Source organism: Cygnus atratus, chromosome 1 (genome assembly GCF_013377495.2).
Source record: "Cygnus atratus isolate AKBS03 ecotype Queensland, Australia chromosome 1, CAtr_DNAZoo_HiC_assembly, whole genome shotgun sequence".
In the NCBI taxonomy this organism is placed as follows: domain Eukaryota; kingdom Metazoa; phylum Chordata; class Aves; order Anseriformes; family Anatidae; genus Cygnus; species Cygnus atratus.
This window is the reverse complement of record NC_066362.1, coordinates 151769026-151795380: the sequence shown is the minus strand read 5'-3', so window position 1 is coordinate 151795380 and position 26355 is coordinate 151769026.

The following is a 26355-nucleotide window of genomic DNA, read 5'->3' as shown; positions in this document are numbered from 1 at the left end:
TGATTTAGCAGGGCTGGGTTCATGCTAAAATTACATTATTGTCTAAGGAAAAGGTGTGGAGTAAACAAGTTGTCTCTCTTTAAAGTTCCTGGAGATGGACAATTCCAGAATTGTATTCATCTCAGGTAACACAGATACCTAAAATGCCTAAGAATAGTGAGTGCACCGACCATGCCAACTTCGTATGTCCAACAGGCATCAAAACTAGTTGACTTCAGTGGCCACCTAGAGATCCAGCCTTGGTAGCCCTGGATGTTTTTCTGTCTGAATCACTCATTAGCTTCTTGAGTTTAGATATCACAGTTTCCAGGATGATTAATTTGAACATCTATAACAAGCATAAAACAACAGTTTCAGGTACCAGGTGATTGTTTCTGTGATCTATCTCCTCACCACACTGATACTCTGTGTTTCTGGAGAAATCTGGATTGAAGAACAACCTAGAAAGGAGATGTTGCTCTGCACAAGGTTAAGAGATCTCTCTGTTTTCCTGGTAGATGAAGAACACCCAGAATGGAAGTTGATAATCTGTCAGATTTTGATCAATTTTAATTTTATTCTTCTCAGGCAGCTGTGAATTTGTCTTTGAATGTTGGTGGGGTTTTGTAACTGAGAAAATAGTTCTCCTCTGGAGAGCAGTGGTGATCAGAAACATGGCTTTTTCAGGCTGCCCATACCTACTTCCTTTCTACGTCAACCAAGAATGTGTTGATATTCTGTGATATGTTGATATTCTGTGATATGTTTTGATATTCTGCACTGCAGAAGTGAAGAAAGCACGTGAGCTGGAGCTCGTGCTCCCCAAGGCATGTCCATTCCTCAACAGAATCATTAACTAATTTCTGACATCACCTGCTGGGCCTGCTAATGTTTGTCTTGCTGTGGCTGCACAAGTTAGAAAGATGCCAGCTTGTCTGGCAAGATCCGAATGGAATTTTAATAGTGAGCAAAACCAGTATTAGCACTCTTGACAGCAAAATGCGGAAAATAATGATACAGCTGCTATCAGCAAAGACAGTAGTGAAGGCAGGAAAGGGGACCAACTGTGTGTGTACTCTGGTCCATAAGAAACAAGCATGACACAAATATTACTTTGAGTTTAAAGAGTGATTGAGACTGGAAAAGTCAGAAAGTAAGATGCTCCATAATCTTTTATAAGGATTGCTTTCTTACCACTGTCTGGTACATAATGGTATTTGCTGCTGGTTTTCTCTTTGTAGTTTGATTTGCGGGGGGTTTAAAATGTCAAAACACACTTTACCCACTTTTTATACACTCATAAATCCAAATAAATAATAAAATAAAAATTGGGCCATTTATTCAGTCACTTTTCAGAGTATAACATTATTGTTAAAAATACAGGTTTAGCTGCAGGGTAAACAATATTTCAGCATTATGTTTCCAATCTGTCAATCTGATCTGAGCTTAAAGGTCTCACATTCTGTTTTTTCCATGGAAACAAAACACTTTTTTGACAGTAAGTATAGCTTAAGCTACCTTATAGACAATATGCATTCCTACTTCTCTGTTCTTATTACTTTTGAAAATTGGCCAGTTGTCAGCTTGAATGGACCTTGATACCAGGTACTTTGAAGGTCATTATGTGGCTTGAAGCAGAGGATTTGGCAGCACAAACATTGACAGACTCTGAGGTAAATAACTGACGGGGAGGAATCTCATTCCATCTTCCTGATCACGGCAGTCCTCCCACATTTATGTTTATGTGTAAACCAAAGATTATACATCCTTAATTATAACTGATGACTTGTTTCACCTTTACAAGCTCATTTTGTGATGCTAAGTAGATCAATATACATAAACGTCCTTGTATTATTTTGTAGGCTAAGACAGCTCTGTCCTATTCTACTTTTTGGACTTTATCACATTGATCTCAAAGCCATTTCTTTATTCCTTGTAGCTAACTACATTGATGCTCTATTCATTCTCTTTTTATATCAGTTTTATATGTTAAGTCTCTAAGAAGAAAATATCACTGGCTCCAGTTTTTTGAACACCATGGAAGTAAAATTAACAGTGATATAGGTTGTAAAGTCTCAAGTTGTCATTATTTGGAAGCACATTATAGACTATCTCTAGTATGTAGAGCTCTATTGGGTATCTGATCCTCCTGATTTGCTTACTGACCAACTCATTTCTTAAATCATACCAAGTTAACCAATCCTAGAAAATGGATATATTCAAGCTGCTAACTTTCATTTGTTCCATTGTTTTACCTTTTTTTTTTTTCAGGAAAAAGTGAAAAAAAAATCCAACTCCTTCTGAAAATTAAAACTGCATGCAGTAGATGTTTCACTAGAAAGGCCCAGAGCAAGTATTTGCATCTAAGTGGGAAGTGTGGAGACTGGTGAAATAATCTTAACAATATTTCTAAAAGTAAAGAAAAAGTAGAATTTGTTTATTTTCTGACTTTGGCATAAGCAACTCATTTGTATTTCTGGGTGGCCAAGAAGTTTATACTGGAAAGTTTATCCTATAACCCCCAAACAAAGCCAAACCACAAATATTTAAACAGCTATAAATATTTTATAGTAAGATCCACTGGAAAAAATAAAAATAATAATAATAAAAAAAACCCTCTTGTGGAAAAATCTCCCAATGAAGGAGACATATGAAAAAGTTTTCAAAATTCCTTCATTTCTGAATTTGGACAGAGACAATGGGAAGTTGTCTGCTCTCTACATGTAACATTTGTAAATACTGAGTTTAAAATGTTGATTATAGTTGTGTGAGTTTACAGTTTTACCTCAAAAATATTTTCCTAAAATAATAAAGACTGCTGAACATAAACATACAAAATTAGTTTCAGTATATTTTTCCAGTAAAATAGAAACTAAACCTTCTTCCTTCCATGCTTGTTACAGAAGCCTACCAGGGGACATAGTCCTACTTGTCCTTACTTGTGCTGTTTAGTACCAAGTAGCACCCAGCACACCTAAGTTAGAAATAGAAGAAATTGGCTTAGAACCACAAACTCACTTGCCGAGGCGACCGGCTCCGGGGCAGACGCGTGCTGCAGCGGAGCGCGGGATCGGGACAGGCAGGGCTATTTTTCGGGCATCGAGCCTACGTGAGGGAGCCGCCAGGCACCGGCAGCCCTCGTGAGGGAGGCTGACGAGGCGTAGGCGGAGCCAGCAGCGTCAGCGACAGCTCCTCCCCCCGGCCGTTCAAAGGCAGCCCTTAGGGAGCGCGAGCGACCAGGGCCGGCAAACAGGGAGTGACGCGGCAGTTAGCGAGGGCAGGGCGGAGCGGTCACACCCGCCCATAGGGACACCTCCTCTAACGGCACTCTCCCGTCAGCTGGGCTGCAATGGTCTGCACCAGGCACGGTGCTTTCTCTAGGAAGTCAGTACACACCCAGACCGACTGCCCGTCCAAACATGCGGCAGTTCAGGTCTCCGGATGCGGGGAGTGTCTGAGCCTCTTGCTGCCATCGGCGGGAGGCAGAGGGACTGCTTGCGTGAGGTGCGAGCAGGTGGACGACCTGGTCCGCATGGTGGCGGAACTCAAGGAGGAGGTGCAGAGGTTGAGGGATATCAGGGAGTGCGAGCGGGAGATAGACTGGTGGAGTGACTCCCTGCAGGACCGGAGGGAGAGGGACCAGGGTGAGACACCCCAAAGGGGGGTGGACCCCCTACCCTGTCGCCATCGGGCAGAGGGAGGGGACCTGCGAGTTGAGGAGGAATGGAGACAGGTCCCTTCTCGACCTCGCAGGAGATGCCCTCCCCTTCCGGCGCTGCCTTCCCAGGTGCCCTTGAACAATAGGTTTGAGGCCCTGGAGCTTGAGAGACCGGTGGGTGAGGACGAGGTAGGAAGCCTACCCAGGAGGATGCCTGAGGTGAGGAGGTTGACTCCACGCCTCAGGACTGCCTCCACCAAGAAAGAAAGAAGGGTGATTGTTGTGGGCGACTCCCTCCTCAGGGGAACGGAGGGCCCTATTTGTCGGCCTGACCCCACGCATAGGGAAGTCTGCTGCCTCCCTGGGGCCAGGGTCAGAGACGTTACCAGGAAGCTTCCAAACCTGGTTCGCCCCTCTGACTATTACCCGCTTTTGATAGTCCAGGCTGGCAGTGATGATCTTGAAAAGAGAAGCCTGAAGGCTATCAAACAGGACTATAGGGGGCTGGGACGATTGGTGGAGGGAGCGGGAGTGCAGGTGGTGTTTTCGTCTATCCCTACGGGGGAAGGGAGAGGCACGGAGAGGACATGGAAAGCTCACGTGGTTAATAGGTGGCTCAGAGGCTGGTGCCAGCACAGAAATTTTGTTTTTTTTCACCATGGGGAGCTTTACTCGGCACCCGGCCTGATGGCCCCAGACGGGTCCCTATCTCCAAGGGGAAAACGGATCCTAGGCCAGGAGCTGGCGGGGCTCATAGAGAGAGCTTTAAACTAGGCAAGAAGGGGGACGGGGCTCAAACAAGGCTTGTTGGAGCCGTGCCGGGGGGAAACAATGGCTAGGCTGGGGAAGAAGGCGATGGCCCAGCTGAAGTGCATCTACACTAATGCACGCAGCATGGGTAACAAACAGGAGGAGCTGGAAGCCATCGTGCAGCAGGAAGGCTACGACTTGGTTGCCATCACGGAGACGTGGTGGGACCGCTCCCACGACTGGAGTGCTGCAATGCCTGGCTATCGGCTCTTCAGGAGGGACAGGCAGCACAGAGGGGGTGGTGGCGTGGCTCTCTACATTAGAGAATCTTTTGATGTTGTGGAACTCCAGGCTGGGAATGATAAGGTTGAATCCCTGTGGGTTAGGATCCGCGGGAAGGCCGGCAAGGCTAGCGTCCTGGTCGGGGTCTGTTATAGACCGCCGAACCAGGATGAGGAGACGGATGAGGAGTTTTATAGGCAACTGACAGAAGTTGCAAAATCGTCGACGCTTGTCCTCGTGGGGGACTTCAACTTCCCGGATATATCCTGGAAACACAACACGGCACAGAGAAAGCAGTCTAGGAGGTTTCTGGAGAGCGTGGGAGATAGCTTCCTGACGCAGCTGGTCAGTGAACCCACCAGGGGTGGTGCCCCGCTAGACCTTCTCTTCACAAACAGAGAAGGACTGGTGGGAGATGTGGTGGTCGGAAACTGTCTTGGACAGAGTGACCACGAAATGGTAGAGTTCTCTATTCTTGGCGAGGCCAGGAAGGGGACCAGTAAAACTGCTGTCTTGGACTTCCGGAGGGCTGACTTTGAGCTGCTCAGGACGCTGGTTGGCCGAGTCCCTTGGGAGGCGGTTCTGAAGGGCAGAGGAGTCCAGGAAGGCTGGGCGCTCCTCAAGAAGGAAATCTTAACGGCACAGGAGCGGTCTGTCCCCACGTGCCCAAAGACGAGCCGGCGTGGAAGAAGACCGGCCTGGCTCAACAGAGAGTTGCGGCTTGTGCTTAGCAGAAAAAAGAGGGTTTATAATCTTTGGAAAAAAGGGCGGGCCGCTGAGGAGGACTACAAGGATGTAGCGAGGCTGTGCAGGGAGAAAATTAGAAAGGCCAAAGCTCATCTGGAGCTCAACCTGGCTACTGCCGTTAAAGACAACAAAAAATCCTTTTACAAATATATCAACGCGAAACGGAGGACTAAGGAGAATCTCCATCCTTTACTGGATGCGAGGGGAAACCTAGTTACTAAGGATGAGGAAAAGGCTGAGGTGCTTAATGCCGCCTTTGCCTCAGTCTTTAGCGGCAATACCGGTTGTTCTCTGGATACCCAGTACCCTGAGCTGGTGGAAGGGGATGGGGAGCAGGATGTGGCCTTCGCTATTCATGAGGAAATGGTTGGCGACCTGCTAAGGAGCTTGGATGTGCGCAAGTCGATGGGGCCGGATGGGATGCACCCGAGGGTACTGAGCGAACTGGCGGAGGAGCTGTCTGAGCCGCTTTCCATCATTTATCGGCAGTCCTGGCTATCGGGGGAGGTCCCAGTTGACTGGCGGCTAGCCAATGTGACGCCCATCTATAAGAAGGGCCGGAGGGCAGACCCGGGGAACTATAGGCCTGTCAGTTTGACCTCAGTGCCAGGAAAGCTCATGGAGCAGATTATCTTGAGGGTCATCACGCGGCACTTGCAGGGCAAGCAGGCGATCAGGCCCAGTCAGCATGGGTTTATGAAAGGCAGGTCCTGCTTGACGAACCTGATCTCCTTCTATGACAAAGTGACGCGCTTGGTGGATGAGGGAAGGGCTGTGGATGTGGTTTACCTTGACCTCAGTAAGGCTTTTGACACCGTTCCCCACAACATTCTCCTCAAGAAACTGGCTGCTCGGGGCTTGGACTGGCGTACGCTTCGCTGGGTTAGAAACTGGCTGGATAGCCGGGCCCAGAGAGTTGTGGTGAATGGAGTCAAATCTGGTTGGAGGCTGGTCACAAGTGGTGTCCCCCAGGGCTCGGTACTGGGGCCGGTCCTCTTTAATATCTTTATCGATGATCTGGATGAGGGCGTCCAGTGCACCCTCAGTAAGTTTGCAGATGACACCAAGCTAAGTGCGTGTGTCGATCTGCTCGAGGGCAGGAAGGCTCTGCAGGAGGATCTGGATAGGCTGGAGCGATGGGCTGAGGTCAACTGTATGAAGTTCAACAAGGCCAAGTGCCGGGTCCTGCACCTGGGGCGCAACAACCCCAAGCAGAGCTACAGGCTGGGAGATGAGTGGCTGGAAAGCTGCCTGGCCGAGAAGGACCTGGGAGTATTGGTTGATAGTCGGCTGAATATGAGCCAGCAGTGTGCTCAGGTGGCCAAGAAGGCCAACAGCATCCTGGCCTGTATAAGAAGCAGTGTGGCCAGCAGGTCTAGGGAAGTGATTGTCCACCTGTACTCGGCTCTGGTGAGGCAGCACCTTGAGTACTGTGTTCAGTTTTGGGCCCCTCGCTACAGGAAGGACATGGACGTGCTCGAGCGAGTCCAGAGAAGGGCGACCAAGCTGGTGAGGGGTCTGGAGAACAAGTCTTACGAGGAGCGGCTGAGGGAGCTGGGCTTGTTCAGCCTGGAGAAGAGGAGGCTCAGGGGCGACCTTATCGCTCTCTACAGTTACCTTAAAGGAGGCTGTAGAGAGGTGGGGGTTGGTCTGTTCTCCCACGTGCCTGGTGACAGGACGAGGGGGAATGGGCGAAAGTTGCGACAGGGGAGTTTTAGGTTGGATGTTAGGAAGTACTTCTTTACCGAAAGGGTTATTAAGCATTGGAACGGGCTGCCCAGGGAGGTGGTGGAGTCACCATCCCTGGAGGTCTTTAAAAGACATTTAGATGTAGAGCTTAGCGATATGGTTTAGTGGAGTACTTAGTGTTAGGTCGGAGGTTGGACTCAATGATCTTGAGGTCTCTTCCAACCTAGAAATCTCTGTCTGTGTCTGTGTCTCACTGTCACATGGTGAAGAAATCTTTCAGTAACTAAGCTAGCTCCATGCTCCAGCATTGCAATATTATCTGGGTGGCTAATCAGACAGCCAAGAAGCATGGTGCCAGCTGCCAAGACATACACTTGCCCTCCACAGTAGAAAAGCACCTGTGGTGATCAGAGCCATGCTACAAAACTTCTGCTGTGTCCTCAGTGAGCCTCCAGAAGCAGGGACAAGATTATTCAGACCTGGAGACCTGTGGATAAAGTCTTCAGATATATTTTCTGGCTTGATTTTCATAAAATCAGAATACGTTCAAACCGCTCATTTCAGAGGAAGTAACATTTGAGAACACACTTGGGAAGTGGAACTTCACATAGCTGGGATTAAATGTAACATAAATAACCCTTTGTGTCTAGCATCCTCTTAAAGTAAGTCTAATAAAAAAGACACGAAGCAACAAGAAAGCCACAATTTAGGATCTGCTGGATCTATAAATAGAAAAGCTAACTCATAAGGAACTAGCACAGATCTCCATAAATACTCATTCACGACATGTTTACATTTGGGCAGCTAAGCTTAAAGGATATAAATTTTAGTATCACTTGGCCATTGGTAAAAAGTATGAAACATACTGTGTCACATGTGGAATTTATCTTATCCACCAGGAGCCACAAAAAAATCAGATGTCTACTAAGAGCTAATCATTTAGACTCATGCTATATAGTCAGCAAAGACAAACCAAGAGAGCTCCTTATCCTGCCATGTCTTAGACACCTACCATTACATGGGTTAAGCTTCTATCTGAAAATGTCAATTTCCTCTCTAACTATAAGGAAGACTTAAATTATTTGATTAGATTTGAACCCTACTTTTTACCAGTTAGGGATAGAAAGCATAAAACATTAAGATAAAATAAAAACTTGGAAAACATGAGAACACAGAAAAAATAAAAAATGCAGAAAGACAACAGACAAAATTTGTAAAGGGTTTTTGTAGGAATCCAGTTTCTAGTTACATTTAAAATTAAGAAAGAAACCAAAAAGCATGGACTGTATTACTAAAAAATATTTTAAAAAATGTTTTTAAAGAATCCATTCAGCAAACACAAACCCTACATTTAAGCAATCTACTGACCACACCTTTCATGACCTTATTTTTGCATAAAGAAACACATAGCCAACAAATTTTAACAATGGCTTTAGATTCTGTTTTGTGCTTTTTTTTTGCTTTTTTTTTTTCTTTTTTCCTTTTTTTCTTTTTGATAGCCCCTGAGTCAGTAATTGCATAGCAAAGATAAACTCAAAACAATCTGCAGCTGGATCTAAGCAGCATTGTTTCACTGTGTTATTTTTGTGACAAATGAAGCTCTCCCTGTGTTTTGGAAGGAATGGAACTATCCAACAATATCAGAGCATTCAAACTAACCATCAAGATACTCTCTTTTGCTGATCACCTGAAATGCTCTAACATAATCTGTGTGACTTGCCCTTCAGCAGATGGTGTACAAGATTTTTCTCTTTGGGATGTAGTAATATTAAATATTTGTATGGAATCCTGGTCTTATCTTAGTGAGAAATTGCCCTGGTTGTGCATGTGCATGATGGTATGGCAAGATACTAGGAAAAAAAATCATTTTGCATAGCCTGCAAGACTGGCTACCCTTGCCTTCTGTGAATTTACAGAGCAATCTTTTCAGCAAACTCTGCAGAAATAAGATAAAATCAAACTAGAAAATAGTCAGGATCACATATGGTGTTTACAATGAATTTTTTTTTTTTTTTTTTGTCAAAGACATGGAAGCCATGTAGATTAAGAAAGAGGAATTCCATACAAATATATGAATGCTGGGTAGTCTTAGAGGGAAAAACTTATGCTTAAGAACCCAATGTAAAGAAAAACATCTGGAGACTTCTGAATCCTGAACAGTACATGGATTCTAGCTAACTGTAAATAACCATGAACAAAGAATATCTCAGTAGCCAATATTTTTCTCTGCTGGTATCAAATGAAATTCATTTGGTATCAGCTGGAGTTTTTATAGTGCTAATGGAAGTTATTTTCAGTTATCACGTCAGCCTATAAGTATACAAAGGCAGCAATTTTGCTGGTAATCTGGAGATCAGTTTGTATGTAGGGGGTATACTTTAGTCTGTTTCTGCAGTGCAAGCTTTTATCTTAATAAATATGGTGAATCATAAATAAAAAGGAGATGATAAAAAATGAACATTCAGCCAGGGCTAAGGCTGAGTTTGGAAACATTTCATAGTGTGAATGTTTCAACTGTAAAATGATGATGTCCAGTAAGTCCTGTGCTCAATGGGGAACCAATGCACCCAAGAACTAAATATGACTGATATTTTCCCTACAATAATTCTTCTGATATTCCTTTAATGCATGACATGAAATATAAACTAGTAAAATTCTGCTAGGCTACACAACATATATGTAATTGCAATTCTATTTAATAAACTCATGCTTTTTAGCACATATCAGCCTGCTGAAGGATAAAGTAGCCCAATAAACAAGATAGAGTTTAACTCTGCTTTTTATAGCTCTCCACATCCTAACAACGCCAGTTTCTAATTGTGGTATGCTGATTACTATTTCAACGCACTTTGTTAAGAGGCAAAATCACCCTCCAAAATTGCTCACTTAGAAGAGCTTTCATATCTCAAAACTGTGTTACACATTTTCTCTTATGACAAATTTTACATTAGCTAGTTAAAGTTTATCTAGCGTAATGCACGCATAGTACTCAGAAGTTACGCAACATGGGGCTTTACAGCGTGTGTAGACAATTTGGCTCTGCAAGAGAGTAGGGATGGATTCTCAAAAGGCAGTGCAGCTGAGCTTCCTTGTCTTGCTTTAAAATGTCAATGGCTGTGGAGTGTTAACAGTAATGGCCCTCAAAGGTGAACAGAGCTGTCTGTAATACTCATCAGTCATTACGGCGGTGTGAGATGCAGACCGATGCACTGTACAGTGTTCCCTGATGCCCCAGAGCCTCAGTTGTCACGCTGGGAGGTCCATCAGGGTATAAAACATCTCCGAAACTGCTTGACTGCTAAAATTGCCATTCCATTGAAAATAGACTGTGGTGTGGGCGCAGATGTTATGGACCCAAGTTTCATCTTCTCACATGGCTGGGACCCAACTGGGGGTTCATCGCTCTTGGAATTGCTCCCATATCCCACTCTGGTTGAGTCCTGTGATGCTCACTGTGACAGCTACAGGCTTGTTTCTTACACATTTATAATGGAGAAATACCTTAACTCACCATGTAATTACATGCAATATTTCTAAATTAGGATGCCTGCTATTAATGTTGATAATGTAGCGCAGCCTAACTGTGTACTAACCTTCTGTGTTTCAGGTAAGTCATAATCAGCTAATGAGATAAACAAAAGCAACTGGCTGAATTAAGAACACACTGTTGCTTTTTTTAAACAATGCTCAACTCCAACATTCACCACTATTTTCTACTTGTGTTCAAATTTGTGTTATATGAAAGGCACACACTCTAGTTTTCTGAATATTTTTTAAAACGACAAAAGGCATACAGTTCATTTTTTAACGTATTCAATGAATGTAACTAAATTTATTTATTAAGCAGAAATGTAAATAAAAAAAACTAGAAAACCCTAAGCTGTCACAGACTAGTCCTGTAGGATTTGCACCTTCAAGGAAACCGTTTCCTTGGAAGAGTTACAGGCATGTAGATTAAAATCAGCACTTGTTTCATCATTTTCCATTTAGGTAAGAAAGCATTGTGATACAACAACCATTTGTTTATCCTTTTTTTTTTTTTTTTTTGTAGTCTTCTTCACCTGTAGAGATGGTTAAACATCAGTCCCCATTCTTTTTGCTATCCTGGTAAAACAAGCGAGTCATTAAATATAGCTGAACTGACAGGCAAAGGCAAACTTACACTTCTTTAAGTTACCAAGAGGACAAAGCCTTTTTTCCCAGTACTACTGGATCTTCACTGTCTTACCCTCTGTACAATCAGTTCCACTTTTGCAATAATTCCAAGACTGTTAAAAAACATCAACAATAACAAAAAACAAACAGCACCACCATGATATTCATACTTATTTTGTATTCATGATTCAAGGCAGTACAGAATTAGGATTTTTCTGGTGAATGCTGGTGTGTAACAGATGTAATAATTGTGGAGAATTTGCATTGTAGTGTGGTGACAGGCCAAGGGTTGGAGTGTGTGTAAATTGCCCACCTTTGTCAGTGCTGTAAGGTTGTGTTGATTTTGCTGTAAGAACTTTTTGTTGAGGTAAGTGAAGTTTGAAGATTGTGTGATGAATGTATACTTTAATGTTAATTCTCAAATTTTTATTCTTAGGTTAGAAGGCTTTTGGAGAATTATATCTGCAGTGCTAGTCAGCCTCTGGTTACACTCAGAAAGAGAAGTTCAAGTGGCAGAAGGTGCTGAGTTTTGTGATGGTCCTTAGTTTCTGTGTGAGTTCAGTCTACAGTCCTGCAGCATCCAGTCCCTTGAGAAAGCTGTCTGTCTGAAACAGAAAAGCTATACCTTTAAAACAGGAAATTACCTCATGCCTGCAGAAAAGAATTGTCAACTACATAGTCAGCCTGCAGCATTACAACATTTTTAATTATTCCAGGCTTAAGACACAGACAGTCTTAAAGAGGAAGCGCAAGACAATTGATATTTTATGGAAACCCAATGCAGAAAGCAGAAAAATGTTTTTATATGCTCCTAGGATTCTGTTTTGCTGAAGATTCATATTGAATATTCAGTACTGGTTGAAGTCTGGGTTATTTCATTGCTTTTGTCCCTATGGAAGTGATGAAGGCATATAAAAGAAAGGAAAAATCAATAGGCAGAAGATAGGATGCTCCCTCCTAACCACAAAGAACTACTTGATTAATTAGGAATACTCACACGAAAGAGCTTAACAACAGTAAAGAAAATGAAGTGAGGACTTGAGTGTACTTCTGCGGATGTAAATCTCTGCAAACTTTTCAGAATGTTGTCCTTTGCTTTTTTATCCACTTACTCATTGAGTTTGCAGTTGTAAATAGATGATGAATATGAAATGAGTGACACATAAACATTGGGAGGCATAACAAAAAGAGATGGAATTTCCTTTTACTATTCTTCAGGACAGATTTAAACTGTTCTAGTGAACCTTTTGAGCCACCATTTCAGCTTGCACCACTACGGCTCGTACTTGAGACAGCCAAATGTTGCAGAGAGATCCCTGCAGATGGGAATGGTATCCATTGACAGCAGCTGATCAATCATAGGCAGTGCAATAGCTGTTCCCACTGCACCTTGTAGCCTGCACACACAACTGTCTGTTTTCAGGTTATAGCTTACACTGAGTGAGTAGTTAGCCTTTGCCTAGTTTCTCTTTCTGCTCGCCTAAGACTGAGAAGCTGGATGTTGGGCTGACAGCAGGTCAAATCGATACAAACTTCTTCAAGGCTCAGCACACAATTGGATGTGTCAAAGAAAAAGATGAGGTTCCTCTGTAGAATGAGCATTTTGGTCTGAAACAGTGCAGAGCAGTTGTGGCTCTTTTCCAGCAGCCAAGAGATGCTTCAGAGGTGCTCAGTGAAGGTTTTTTTTTTTCTCAGCCCAGGTTGTTTCATGAGCGAATGTACTGAATACTGGCAATGAAGGCAGGCTGTTAGCTGAGGTGCTGCGTGAGCTGGATCCTTAGTAAGGAAAAGTGACGAGGAAAAATTTAGAGCTGTATGATGCTTGCTATCTCTTTTCCTTTATAAAAAGGCAATAAATACTAAATAGTTTCCTCACATGACAGTCCCATGTAGGGATTTACTATGGCTGAGTCAGGGCTGTTGTGTGACCACCACTGAGTAAAAAGGGTGGTACATGGAAGTGCTGATGGACAGTCACACAAGTCTCAATTAGAACAACAGCAAAGGCATTTAAAACTGTTTTCCAACTAGTAATAAACATGTGCAATGCTATCCCATACCGAAAAACAGAATTTCAAATGAGTAATTAGTGGACCCAGCCTACCTTTCAAAGAAAGTTTCGTTTATGGGTATGCTTCCCCTTTCTGTGAAACTATATTTGACACACGGTTTCTAAGAAATTCACAAATGATTCAGGAATGACCAACAAACTCCTTGTCCCCAGTTTTCTTATCATGACTGACCTGAATTTCTTTTAAGTCAATAGGAATGTTGTTTGGATGTCACTGAGCATCCTATAAATCCTACTTGTCAATTCCAATGAGATTATTTGCAGATATTAAGGCTGACAAAGTATTTGTGGATTTGAACTGATATTTATCAAATGTAAAACTGCAGTAATGGTGAGAGAAATAAACAAATTGTGATTGCTTCTGTTTTTTGTTTTTTTTTTAACAATGAAGGAGAAGAATAAAGAATATTTGTTTTATATGCGATGCAAAACTTGCAATGCTCAAACTAAAAAAATCCCAAACTCACAGTAAAGACATGGAATGTGTTCTAAAGCTGTTAAAACAAGCAGGGAAAATCAGATTGGCATAATTCTCATGAATATTGTAATTAAAACTAGATCAACAGTAAAACTTGAATATTTGCAGTGTTACTATGCTGAAAAAAAGTTTTTATGTTAATTTTTTTTTGTTTTTTATGTTAAATTTATGTTAAGTTTTATTTTAAGTTTTATTTTAAGTTTTATTAAGTTTATTAAGTTTTTATGTTAAATTATGTTAAATGTAAAATTATGAGAAATTTGCCTTATTTTTGTAAGGAAATAAATTGCTGCCTCTGCCTCCATCAAATTCTACATTCAAAGCTGTGGAACTTAAGTAACAGGAGGAGAAAAACCAAATATTTTCTTAACAAAGTTTTCTGTGTTTTGGCAGTAGCCATCTGCTGTAGTTGAATATTGCTGATACTGAGAAAGTTACAACCATCATATCCAGATGTTAGAGATTTATAAATACTGATTTCAAAGAGCTTGAAATCATTAACCTGATTAACCTGAACTTATCAGGTTTCTAAAATGAGATTTTAGTTTCTTGTCCCCTTTCCCAATATTAAAGCTCAGATTCACTTTCCTATATCTTATTTAGTTATTGTTTTATATTATCGCATCAACAGCCTCTTCTATCTTCTGGATATGCTAAGTTTTCTTTAATTTGTGACAGAGTATTTTCACATGAACAATGAGTGAAGAGTGTTTCTTCCATGGTGAAGTGTCACATTTAAACTCAGAGATGGCTTCCAATTTATTATTATTTTCCCTTAATAAAGGGACTACTATGTTCATAGTGTCGAGAAAATTACCTGTTGTTAAAACACAAATCATGCCCATCACCATTCTAGAAGTTGCTGTTTAAAAACAAACAAAATCAAAATACAACTTGATATAATAATTATATTCAGCATCATTACATCATGAAGATATCTTAGAAAGAATATTTTTCCTGTTGGGTTGAACTGGCATGGAGACTGTCCCTCCAATGAAAGTCAACAGAGTTATATCAGAGTATATATTTTATTTTATTTTTTTATTGTCTCAACACTACCAAACCTGTAATGAAAATGCAGAGAACATCTGAACTTCTTTTTCTTTTTTACATTTTCTCCTTTAAAAAAGGAAGAAGGAAACAACAAACGTATGAAAAGAAAGCTTTAACATTTGAATGTTTGATATACAGAAAACAAACAAACAAAACACCATGATCTCTTCTTTGAAGTTCATTTTTTGGACATTTTGGAGCAAATGACTCCTTCATTCTGCATACCAGAAGGAATGTTTATAACAGCCTACTCTGAATACCTTTAAACAGCCTATTCCAGAAGGAAACAACCTCTAGCTATGTTGAAAGCACAGTAAATCATAGAATGGTTTTGCTTGGAAGGGACATTAAAGAACGTCTAGTTCCAACCCCCCTGCCATGGGCAGGGACACCTCCCACCAGACCAGGTTGCCCAAGGCCCCATCCAGTCTGGCCTTGAACACTTCCAGGGATGGGGCATCCACAGCTTCTCTGGGCAACCTGTTCCTGTGCCTCACCACCCTCAGAGTGAAGAATTTCCTCAGTGTCCTATCACTCCACTCCTTGACAAAGAGTCCATCCTCAGCTTTCCTGTAGGCCCCCTTTAGGTACTGGAATGCTGCTATAATGTCTCCCCAGGGTCTTTTCTTCTCCAGGCTAAACAACACCAACTCCCTCAGCCTGTCTTCATAGGAGAGGTGCTCCAGCCCCTTGATCACCTCCGTGGCCCTCCTCTGGATCTGATGTAACAGGTCCATGTCCTTCTTGTTCTGGGGGCCCTAGAGCTGAATACAGCACTCCACGTAGGGTCTCACAAGAGCAGAGCAGAGGGGGAGAATCAACTCCCTTGACCTGTTGGCCATGCTGCTTTTGGTGCAGCACAGCATAAATCAATGCTTTGCCAATGGTGTTGTCCCCCGTGGTTGTCCCTTAGTGTTTCTTGATTGAATTAATGCAATTATCAGCCTCTACAATTGAACTTTTAAACTTGACAACATCAGACACAATGGTCTACAACTTATGGACACAAAACTGCAAGTCTGTTTTTTTCACCTTAGCTTTGGGTGAGAAGCTAGACTGAGGAATTCTAGAAGAGCTTCTTGTTGCATCCCTTCATCTCCTTTGTGAAAAACAGATACCCCGTTAAAATTAGTCTTCTGGGAACCCATTGGGCATATAAAAGGAAAAAAACACTTCCAGGAGGAGATTTTTCTCATTCTCAGAAAAGTGTCAATTAGAGTTGCCTTGGTGAGGAACCTCTTTCTGTCCATTGCCTGTTGAGTTTGTGCAAAGGCACTTGTACCATCTTAGCTGAATCTTTACAGAAAAAAAAGACCATAGGAAATTTCTCTGGAAATGGTCTTTTCTGCCATCAGACTAGCTCAACAATGGAAAAAGTACCAGCTTAACTGAAGATGAAAAGAAAACTTCTTCAAATGCTTTTGTAAATCTTCTGTTAATAGCCAGCTGCAGAACCAGTGGGGGAAAAAAAAAAAAAAAAAAAGGAAAGGCTGACAAACACTGTAAACATTTGTATATTTTTATCAGTCAATCTGATGTTTTCTTCAAGTGAGAGATGCGGAAGACAGATGAAGAGACAATAGGTGCCAAAAATGTTTTTTTCAGCAGTAAAAAAAAAAAAAAAAAAAGATTTTGTTTTGGGAAACATGGCCCAAAATAGTTAGCAGTGCTCTGAGGCATGCCCATCATTTTTTTTTTGAAAACCATTTCATTTTTGAAAACCATTTCATTTTGAAACCAGAAGACATCTGTGGCTATCTCACAGACTGTTATTCAGACTGATGCCACTAACTCTAAACTTTTTTTGACTGTTGTAAGCATGGCTTTATTCCCAGGTGCTTATTCTGTACTCTCGGGCACCAAGAAGCCACGGTTGTTTCACTGAAATCAATGCACTCCTCAACATTATCTTTCATAATAGGCAGTAGCCTATTGATCATGACATCAGCTTTAATCAGTTTTTATAAAGGTTTTAGTTCTTGTTTAAGGCACTTGTATGGAGGCAGATGATTTCATGGAGATTTAGAAAGAGTTTAGAAAGAGAACATTCAGTAAAAATGTCAAAATGTTATCAATAAAAAAAAATCTTTCTTCCTGTTAATATTCCTTGTGCTTTACAGAGGACAGTTGGTTTTAAAGGAACTCAGGGTTCAGCCTTCACTACAATCCTCTGAAACAGGCTGAACATGAAATAATCACTTTCTGTACTTAATAGTTGCTACACAGACACAGATTTCTAGGTTGGAAGAGACCTCAAGATCATCGAGTCCAACCTCCGACCTAACACTAAGTACTCCACTAAACCATATCGCTAAGCTCTACATCTAAATGTCTTTTAAAGACCTCCAGGGATGGTGACTCCACCACCTCCCTGGGCAGCCCATTCCAATGCTTAATAACCCTTTCGGTAAAGAAGTACTTCCTAACATCCAACCTAAAACTCCCCTGTCGCAACTTTCGCCCATTCCCCCTCGTCCTGTCACCAGGCACGTGGGAGAACAGACCAACCCCCACCTCTCTACAGCCTCCTTTAAGGTAACTGTAGAGAGCGATAAGGTCGCCCCTGAGCCTCCTCTTCTCCAGGCTGAACAAGCCCAGCTCCCTCAGCCGCTCCTCGTAAGACTTGTTCTCCAGACCCCTCACCAGCTTGGTCGCCCTTCTCTGGACTCGCTCGAGCACGTCCATGTCCTTCCTGTAGCGAGGGGCCCAAAACTGAACACAGTACTCAAGGTGCTGCCTCACCAGAGCCGAGTACAGGTGGACAATCACTTCCCTAGACCTGCTGGCCACACTGCTTCTTATACAGGCCAGGATGCTGTTGGCCTTCTTGGCCACCTGAGCACACTGCTGGCTCATATTCAGCCGACTATCAACCAATACTCCCAGGTCCTTCTCGGCCAGGCAGCTTTCCAGCCACTCATCTCCCAGCCTGTAGCTCTGCTTGGGGTTGTTGCGCCCCAGGTGCAGGACCCGGCACTTGGCCTTGTTGAACTTCATACAGTTGACCTCAGCCCATCGCTCCAGCCTATCCAGATCCTCCTGCAGAGCCTTCCTGCCCTCGAGCAGATCGACACACGCACTTAGCTTGGTGTCATCTGCAAACTTACTGAGGGTGCACTGGACGCCCTCATCCAGATCATCGATAAAGATATTAAAGAGGACCGGCCTCAGTACCGAGCCCTGGGGGACACCACTTGTGACCAGCCTCCAACCAGATTTGACTCCATTCACCACAACTCTCTGGGCCCGGCTATCCAGCCAGTTTCTAACCCAGCGAAGCGTACGCCAGTCCAAGCCCCGAGCAGCCAGTTTCTTGAGGAGAATGTTGTGGGGAACGGTGTCAAAAGCCTTACTGAGGTCAAGGTAAACCACATCCACAGCCCTTCCCTCATCCACCAAGCGCGTCACTTTGTCATAGAAGGAGATCAGGTTCGTCAAGCAGGACCTGCCTTTCATAAACCCATGCTGACTGGGCCTGATCGCCTGCTTGCCCTGCAAGTGCCGCGTGATGACCCTCAAGATAATCTGCTCCATGAGCTTTCCTGGCACTGAGGTCAAACTGACAGGCCTATAGTTCCCCGGGTCTGCCCTCCGGCCCTTCTTATAGATGGGCGTCACATTGGCTAGCCGCCAGTCAACTGGGACCTCCCCCGATAGCCAGGACTGCCGATAAATGATGGAAAGCGGCTCAGACAGCTCCTCCGCCAGTTCGCTCAGTACCCTCGGGTGCATCCCATCCGGCCCCATCGACTTGCGCACATCCAAGCTCCTTAGCAGGTCGCCAACCATTTCCTCATGAATAGCGAAGGCCACATCCTGCTCCCCATCCCCTTCCACCAGCTCAGGGTACTGGGTATCCAGAGAACAACCGGTATTGCCGCTAAAGACTGAGGCAAAGGCGGCATTAAGCACCTCAGCCTTTTCCTCATCCTTAGTAACTAGGTTTCCCCTCGCATCCAGTAAAGGATGGAGATTCTCCTTAGTCCTCCGTTTCGCGTTGATATATTTGTAAAAGGATTTTTTGTTGTCTTTAACGGCAGTAGCCAGGTTGAGCTCCAGATGAGCTTTGGCCTTTCTAATTTTCTCCCTGCACAGCCTCGCTACATCCTTGTAGTCCTCCTCAGCGGCCCGCCCTTTTTTCCAAAGATTATAAACCCTCTTTTTTCTGCTAAGCACAAGCCGCAACTCTCTGTTGAGCCAGGCCGGTCTTCTTCCACGCCGGCTCGTCTTTGGGCACGTGGGGACAGACCGCTCCTGTGCCGTTAAGATTTCCTTCTTGAGGAGCGCCCAGCCTTCCTGGACTCCTCTGCCCTTCAGAACCGCCTCCCAAGGGACTCGGCCAACCAGCGTCCTGAGCAGCTCAAAGTCAGCCCTCCGGAAGTCCAAGACAGCAGTTTTACTGGTCCCCTTCCTGGCCTCGCCAAGAATAGAGAACTCTACCATTTCGTGGTCACTCTGTCCAAGACAGTTTCCGACCACCACATCTCCCACCAGTCCTTCTCTGTTTGTGAAGAGAAGGTCTAGCGGGGCACCACCCCTGGTGGGTTCACTGACCAGCTGCGTCAGGAAGCTATCTCCCACGCTCTCCAGAAACCTCCTAGACTGCTTTCTCTGTGCCGTGTTGTGTTTCCAGGATATATCCGGGAAGTTGAAGTCCCCCACGAGGACAAGCGTCGACGATTTTGCAACTTCTGTCAGTTGCCTATAAAACTCCTCATCCGTCTCCTCATCCTGGTTCGGCGGTCTATAACAGACCCCGACCAGGACGCTAGCCTTGCCGGCCTTCCCGCGGATCCTAACCCACAGGGATTCAACCTTATCATTCCCAGCCTGGAGTTCCACAACATCAAAAGATTCTCTAATGTAGAGAGCCACGCCACCACCCCCTCTGTGCTGCCTGTCCCTCCTGAAGAGCCGATAGCCAGGCATTGCAGCACTCCAGTCGTGGGAGCGGTCCCACCACGTCTCCGTGATGGCAACCAAGTCGTAGCCTTCCTGCTGCACGATGGCTTCCAGCTCCTCCTGTTTGTTACCCATGCTGCGTGCATTAGTGTAGATGCACTTCAGCTGGGCCATCGCCTTCTTCCCCAGCCTAGCCATTGTTTCCCCCCGGCACGGCTCCAACAAGCCTTGTTTGAGCCCCGTCCCCCTTCTTGCCTAGTTTAAAGCTCTCTCTATGAGCCCCGCCAGCTCCTGGCCTAGGATCCGTTTTCCCCTTGGAGATAGGGACCCGTCTGGGGCCATCAGGCCGGGTGCCGAGTAAAGCTCCCCATGGTGAAAAAAAACAAAATTTCTGTGCTGGCACCAGCCTCTGAGCCACCTATTAACCACGTGAGCTTTCCATGTCCTCTCCGTGCCTCTCCCTTCCCCCGTAGGGATAGACGAAAACACCACCTGCACTCCCGCTCCCTCCACCAATCGTCCCAGCCCCCTATAGTCCTGTTTGATAGCCTTCAGGCTTCTCTTTTCAAGATCATCACTGCCAGCCTGGACTATCAAAAGCGGGTAATAGTCAGAGGGGCGAACCAGGTTTGGAAGCTTCCTGGTAACGTCTCTGACCCTGGCCCCAGGGAGGCAGCAGACTTCCCTATGCGTGGGGTCAGGCCGACAAATAGGGCCCTCCGTTCCCCTGAGGAGGGAGTCGCCCACAACAATCACCCTTCTTTCTTTCTTGGTGGAGGCAGTCCTGAGGCGTGGAGTCAACCTCCTCACCTCAGGCATCCTCCTGGGTAGGCTTCCTACCTCGTCCTCACCCACCGGTCTCTCAAGCTCCAGGGCCTCAAACCTATTGTTCAAGGGCACCTGGGAAGGCAGCGCCGGAAGGGGAGGGCATCTCCTGCGAGGTCGAGAAGGGACCTGTCTCCATTCCTCCTCAACTCGCAGGTCCCCTCCCTCTGCCCGATGGCGACAGGGTAGGGGGTCCACCCCCCTTTGGGGTGTCTCACCCTGGTCCCTCTCCCTCCGGTCCTGCAGGGAGTCACTCCACCAGTCTATCTCCCGCTCGCACTCCCTGATATCCCTCAACCTCTGCACCTCCTCCTTGAGTTCCGCCACCATGCGGACCAGGTCGTCCACCTGCTCGCACCTCACGCAAGCAGTCCCTCTGCCTCCCGCCGATGGCAGCAAGAGGCTCAGACACTCCCCGCATCCGGAGACCTGAACTGCCGCATGTTTGGACGGGCAGTCGGTCTGGGTGTGTACTGACTTCCTAGAGAAAGCACCGTGCCTGGTGCAGACCATTGCAGCCCAGCTGACGGGAGAGTGCCGTTATGTACACATGCCTCATGGGTTAACCATGCCTTCACTGAAATCTCTTCTGAAATGCAGAGAGTACCAGTCACGTGTTCTCATATCTTGAATATTTACTTTCGTATTTGGAAGCAGAACATGTTCTGTGATTTATTCATTGAATGCTTTATAAACATAATTGCAGGAAATTTGTGTAGGATGCTTTCAAGCAATGTCCACAGTCATGAACAAATACATTGCTTACTCCACTAGCTTGAACAGTAAGTTTGAGACAAATATTCAGCTTACATCAAACCAATTCTGAGGTACACATCCTTTGCATAGAGAAGAACTGACGTTTAAGGAAAAGTCAGCAAGAAAAGTGAAGAGCTGTGCAGAAAAGGAGATTTTAAAATCCACGTGTTTTTTTTGCATCACAGAGAGGTGGTGATTTTTTTCCACCCTCTTAGGTAACCCAGTATCAGCATCTCTCGTAACTTACATGTCAGTCAAGAATATTTTTAGGTCTTGATCCTGCACACTGAAGTAAAGCATGTGGGACTTTCTGCAGGTATCTAATTGCCATACCTTCTGTGAGTTGTTCAAAATTAGGTGTTATCTTTGCACATAACACACCCAATTTTCTGTTACAGTTTTCATAAATAAGGAACATTCTCCTTGAAATATATTAGCCTTTTGAAATGCAGTAATAAGCCCTACTGAAATAAGAAGCAAAATTTTTCTGTGAGTCCAAAATCCTATTCATACTTTTGCCTGCAGTAACTTGCATCTATACAGAGATTCAGTTATCATTATGGATCTATCAAGTGCAAACCTTTAATTGTCCCAGAAGCTACACAAGAGAGACATTCATATTTTACATTTTAATTATGGCCTTTGCCTTATTACAAATTATTTTATCTGAGGAGAAAAATCGTAGTAGGGGGGTTTCTTCTAAAATAATATCTTATATGATTAAGCCCCCTAATGTCATCTGATGATTCACAGTGATAGTTCTCATTTATGGCCAATTGACACCAAATGTCAGGAACAGACCTGAGGGCAGACTGAGCAGATTATTTTTTTACAGTTGAAATCAGCCAGCACACCAGCTGTATAATTCCACCATACGTTACTACTTTCAGGGAAAATGGGAACAGCATTTCCTCAGTCTTTTAAGGAATGCAATACAGCGCTATCAGACTTCTGGACCTTGGCCCATGAAACAAATTTTTATGGAGCTTCAGTACTCTGATCATACTCTTAAAAATTAGGGTATCCAATAAACAAGCCTTTGCATTATAGAAATTACTGATCTCACAGCTTAGCTTTCTTTAGTGTTCTGTGATCACTGTAAAGAAAATACGATTAAAATGGAAACTTTTGAGGCAAAAGCAATAAATAAATTAAAAAAAACCCTGTCCATCAAAATATCTTCAATTAACAGTTGGTGCTTTCTATTTGATTATCTATGCCAATTTCAGTAAGTTCTACCACCTTTAAAATATTTTTGCTCTGTATAAATTGGAGTACCAAATCCCTAGTGGCAGATTTCACCCCAGCCATACATGCATGAATATAATCTTTGTGCATATGCAGAGATGGCCATCCAGCCTAGGTCTTTCTCTTTCCAGGCTACAAATGCTTCGTCATCCAGTTTTAATAAATAACTTATTCTGAATGGTAACCATGAATTCCCAGTCATCGTGTGCTTTATCTGTACTGACTGCAGACACAAAATCCTTAGTGCACCCTTCCATATGCCCTCACAACCCACCCGTGCCATGCAGCCATTTGTCTGGGCTTGTTTGCAGCTTAAGAGCTGTTTCTCCTTTCCAGGTTGATTCTCACAGCTTCAGAGCTTTCAGTAATGTAGGTAACGTGGTATTGATTTAAGACCTAAATTCAGTGGGATCATTCACATGATTAAAGTTATCATGTGCTAAAGTGTCTACAGCATCAACACCCCAGAGTCATTTTGCACGTCAGTCTCGAGTTACAGACTCCCTAAGAACATAGAGTCCACCCTGGTCAGTTCACTAGCTGCATGTGCTTCTTTGCAGCTATCTGTCCCGTCTCTGACTATGGCTAAAACATTATTTCTAAGAGGTTTCTTGGAAAAGTACGGGAACAGGACAAGGTATATGATACTTCTCCTGAAAACTCCACCAACCTCTGACTTTTAGCATCACCAGGTATTTTCTAAGTGAAGTATGGTTACAATGAATTTAATAATAGTTAGTGGAATTCCCTTCTGTGAGCCTAAACAGTCTTCTCCTGAACTTCTAGTAAGTGGTCCATCCTGGGGCAATGAGTCCCACAGCTGAGTTAAGACTAGTCTTTTTTACCTGCTCCTCATTACTGATGCTCATCACATTTTCAGTAGTTTAAATGTATTTAAAGTTTTCTATCTTTTAGAATTTACGTAAATAGGTATTACATTATATGGTATTGTACTGTATTGTACTACATTACATTGCATATTTGGGGGTTTTATAACCTAGATAGCTATACGAAAAACAGTAGAGACAGTTAATTTCCAGAAAGACAATGTTCAGTTAGGGCCAAGGTGGCATCAAGTACCACAACTGGCTATGTGAGGTCCCTCCACACATCTGCATCAAATCAGCAACCCGCAGTGCTTCAGGGCTCTCATTTTACCACATTAGCTATTTTACCGCATTAGCCATTTTACCACTGAAGGTTAGGAGAGATTTGTCACTGGCTTCCATGGGAGCCATATATGAAAGACTCAAGGTCACCCAGCTATAATGTACCATATCCATGAAATGAACCTTTATCTCCTAACTCCTTAGGTACTGCTTTAGCCTCAAGGTGAGCTATGTTTTCAAGGTACCTATGTTTTCGTTGGATATATTTTAACAAAACAAAACAAAAATATTAATTTGTCCTTCATTCTGCATTACTCATATCTCCTGCAGTATGTCTTGGTTACATTTCTCATACATTTTTGATCTGGAAAGAAAAATAACATGCAGTATCTTCCAGCTAAGTAAGTTCTCTGTTGAAAAATTAATGGAGTAATTTTATACTTCGTATTGATCAGACTTTCCAAATAGGCTTGTAAACTGAAATCTAGTCTTCCTCAGAGGAATCAAAATCTGAAGTCTCATGCCATGCTTACCCATGTTTTTGGACAACTTTGAAAAAAAATAACAGTAAAGCGAGGTCTTTTCTGCTCTTCAGAGGTATGCTGAACAGAGGCAAAGAACCCATCTGATAGTTCATTGATGACCAAGACTTGCTCTCAGTCAAATACCCTGGGATATACAGAAAGATATGTGACTATAGCTATGACCTCCTGTTCATTTTACAGTGGAGATGCTGATGAAGTGTGAGCAAAGGGGTTGTGAAAAATATGTTTCAATGCTTAAAAAATACTTTCAAAATCCATTCCCCCACCAACACTTACCAAAACAGCCTCAGCCTTTTGGAAACTTTTTGCCCATATTGTTTTTGTCAGTTATTTTAGACTGGGGACCATAAAGTACAGCCAGCCAGAAATGTGAGTCTTTTAAGGGTAGTAATATTATTAACTAATGGCATGTTCCCATGCTGCCAAAGAGACCAGATTCTATGGTGAAAGAAAAACAACACAGAAACAGAAAAGCACTAATACCCATTATGATGTTCATCTCTAAACATTCTCTGAAGGCATTTTATGAACCCATTTGCAGGAAATGAATCCATACAAGATATGGGTTTAGATGGGAAAAACAGCACAAGCTGCTATTTATGTACTCTGACCTCAGAAATGGTATCAGATTGACTGTCAGTCTCTGCAGAATGAATCAACAGCCCCTGACATCAGGGATTTATTCCCTAACTTGACTCATTTGGTTCCCAGAGACAGCTGTGGAATTACTGCTGTTTGCTGACAGACAAAAGTGTGACTATCACCTCAGACAAATCAAGAAAATATGATAGGGAGTTGTTTTAATTAAAAGAGAAAAGCAAAAGGGAATTATGAGTTTCAGTGAGGAGCACTGCTTGCTAATTATCTAACATATGTGGGAGATGTAAGCTACTACAGCTAGCACTTGGGAGAGATGGGATGTAGTGTAGGATTTACATCAGTAGCCAAGGCAGTTCCCAGGCTTGCGCTCTTCCAGGACTGACAGCACAGGTCTGGCACTTTTTCTCTTCATTGCTGCCTTTGCCTTTTGTGCTGTAATGTTGGTGGAAGGGAAAGCAGAGTAAGGATTTGTGTTTGTCATTTTATACCTGGTACAGAGCAAAGCATGTACTGTATAGGTTGCTTGTATGTTGACCTGCAGGCAAAAAATAAATACACAAAATCATTTTTATGTTCTGTCATCTATTCATAATATGTTAAGGAGACACAGAATGTTAAAATGTTCCGGATTTGCATTTTTAGCATCTCAATTAGACTGATTACTGACAATAAATTAAAATAATGATAATAATCTTAATTCCTACTAGAAAACAGCAAAAGGCATGGGAAAATGTGAAAAATATGAGAAAGCTAATTGGGGTAGTAAAAACTATTAGTAAACCAACTGCCAACCTTCTGGTATTTCTGATTTATTTCTTTTTGGTCTATTTGATGTCACTTGGTCTAAAAATCCAATATCTGTATTTCCAAATAATAATAAAAAAAAAAAGACAAAAGAAAATCAAAGCCTTTACAAGTGAAAGACTTACATAAATGTGCAGCTTATAATGCTGAATAAATGCACTTGGCTTTGCAAATATGACTTGGCCAACTAACTAATATTTTTCAAATTTGTTCTCAATCTACACAAAACCTCATTAACCTGAGGATAATTATTCATACATTAAAATTTTCATTTTATACCTCTTCAAGGACTAATCGCATATGATATGCATGGAACAAGTTTTGAAATGGCCACTCTGAGCAAGGAGCCAACGTTTCAGGTACCCAGCTTTATAGATACAGGACAATATTATTGGGGAAAAAAAAAAAAACACTTTTGTTATTTTTTCCCTCTAGAATTAATCTTGGGAATCTCTCTCTCTCTCTCTCTTTTTTTTTTTTTTTTTTTTTTTTTTTTTTAGTAATCTTGGTTGGCAAGGTTGTAAGGTTGCAAAAGGTTGGCATCTCACAAATGAATTTGCTAGTGCTGATGCCATAAAGCTGGTTGGCACTATTGATATCAAAGAGAAACAGAGCATTATGTTCAAAGTGGATGACCCTGCAGGTTAGAGGGTTAGAGCTGTGATGAAATTTAATAGCACAGAGTGAAACTTCAGTCATTTAAG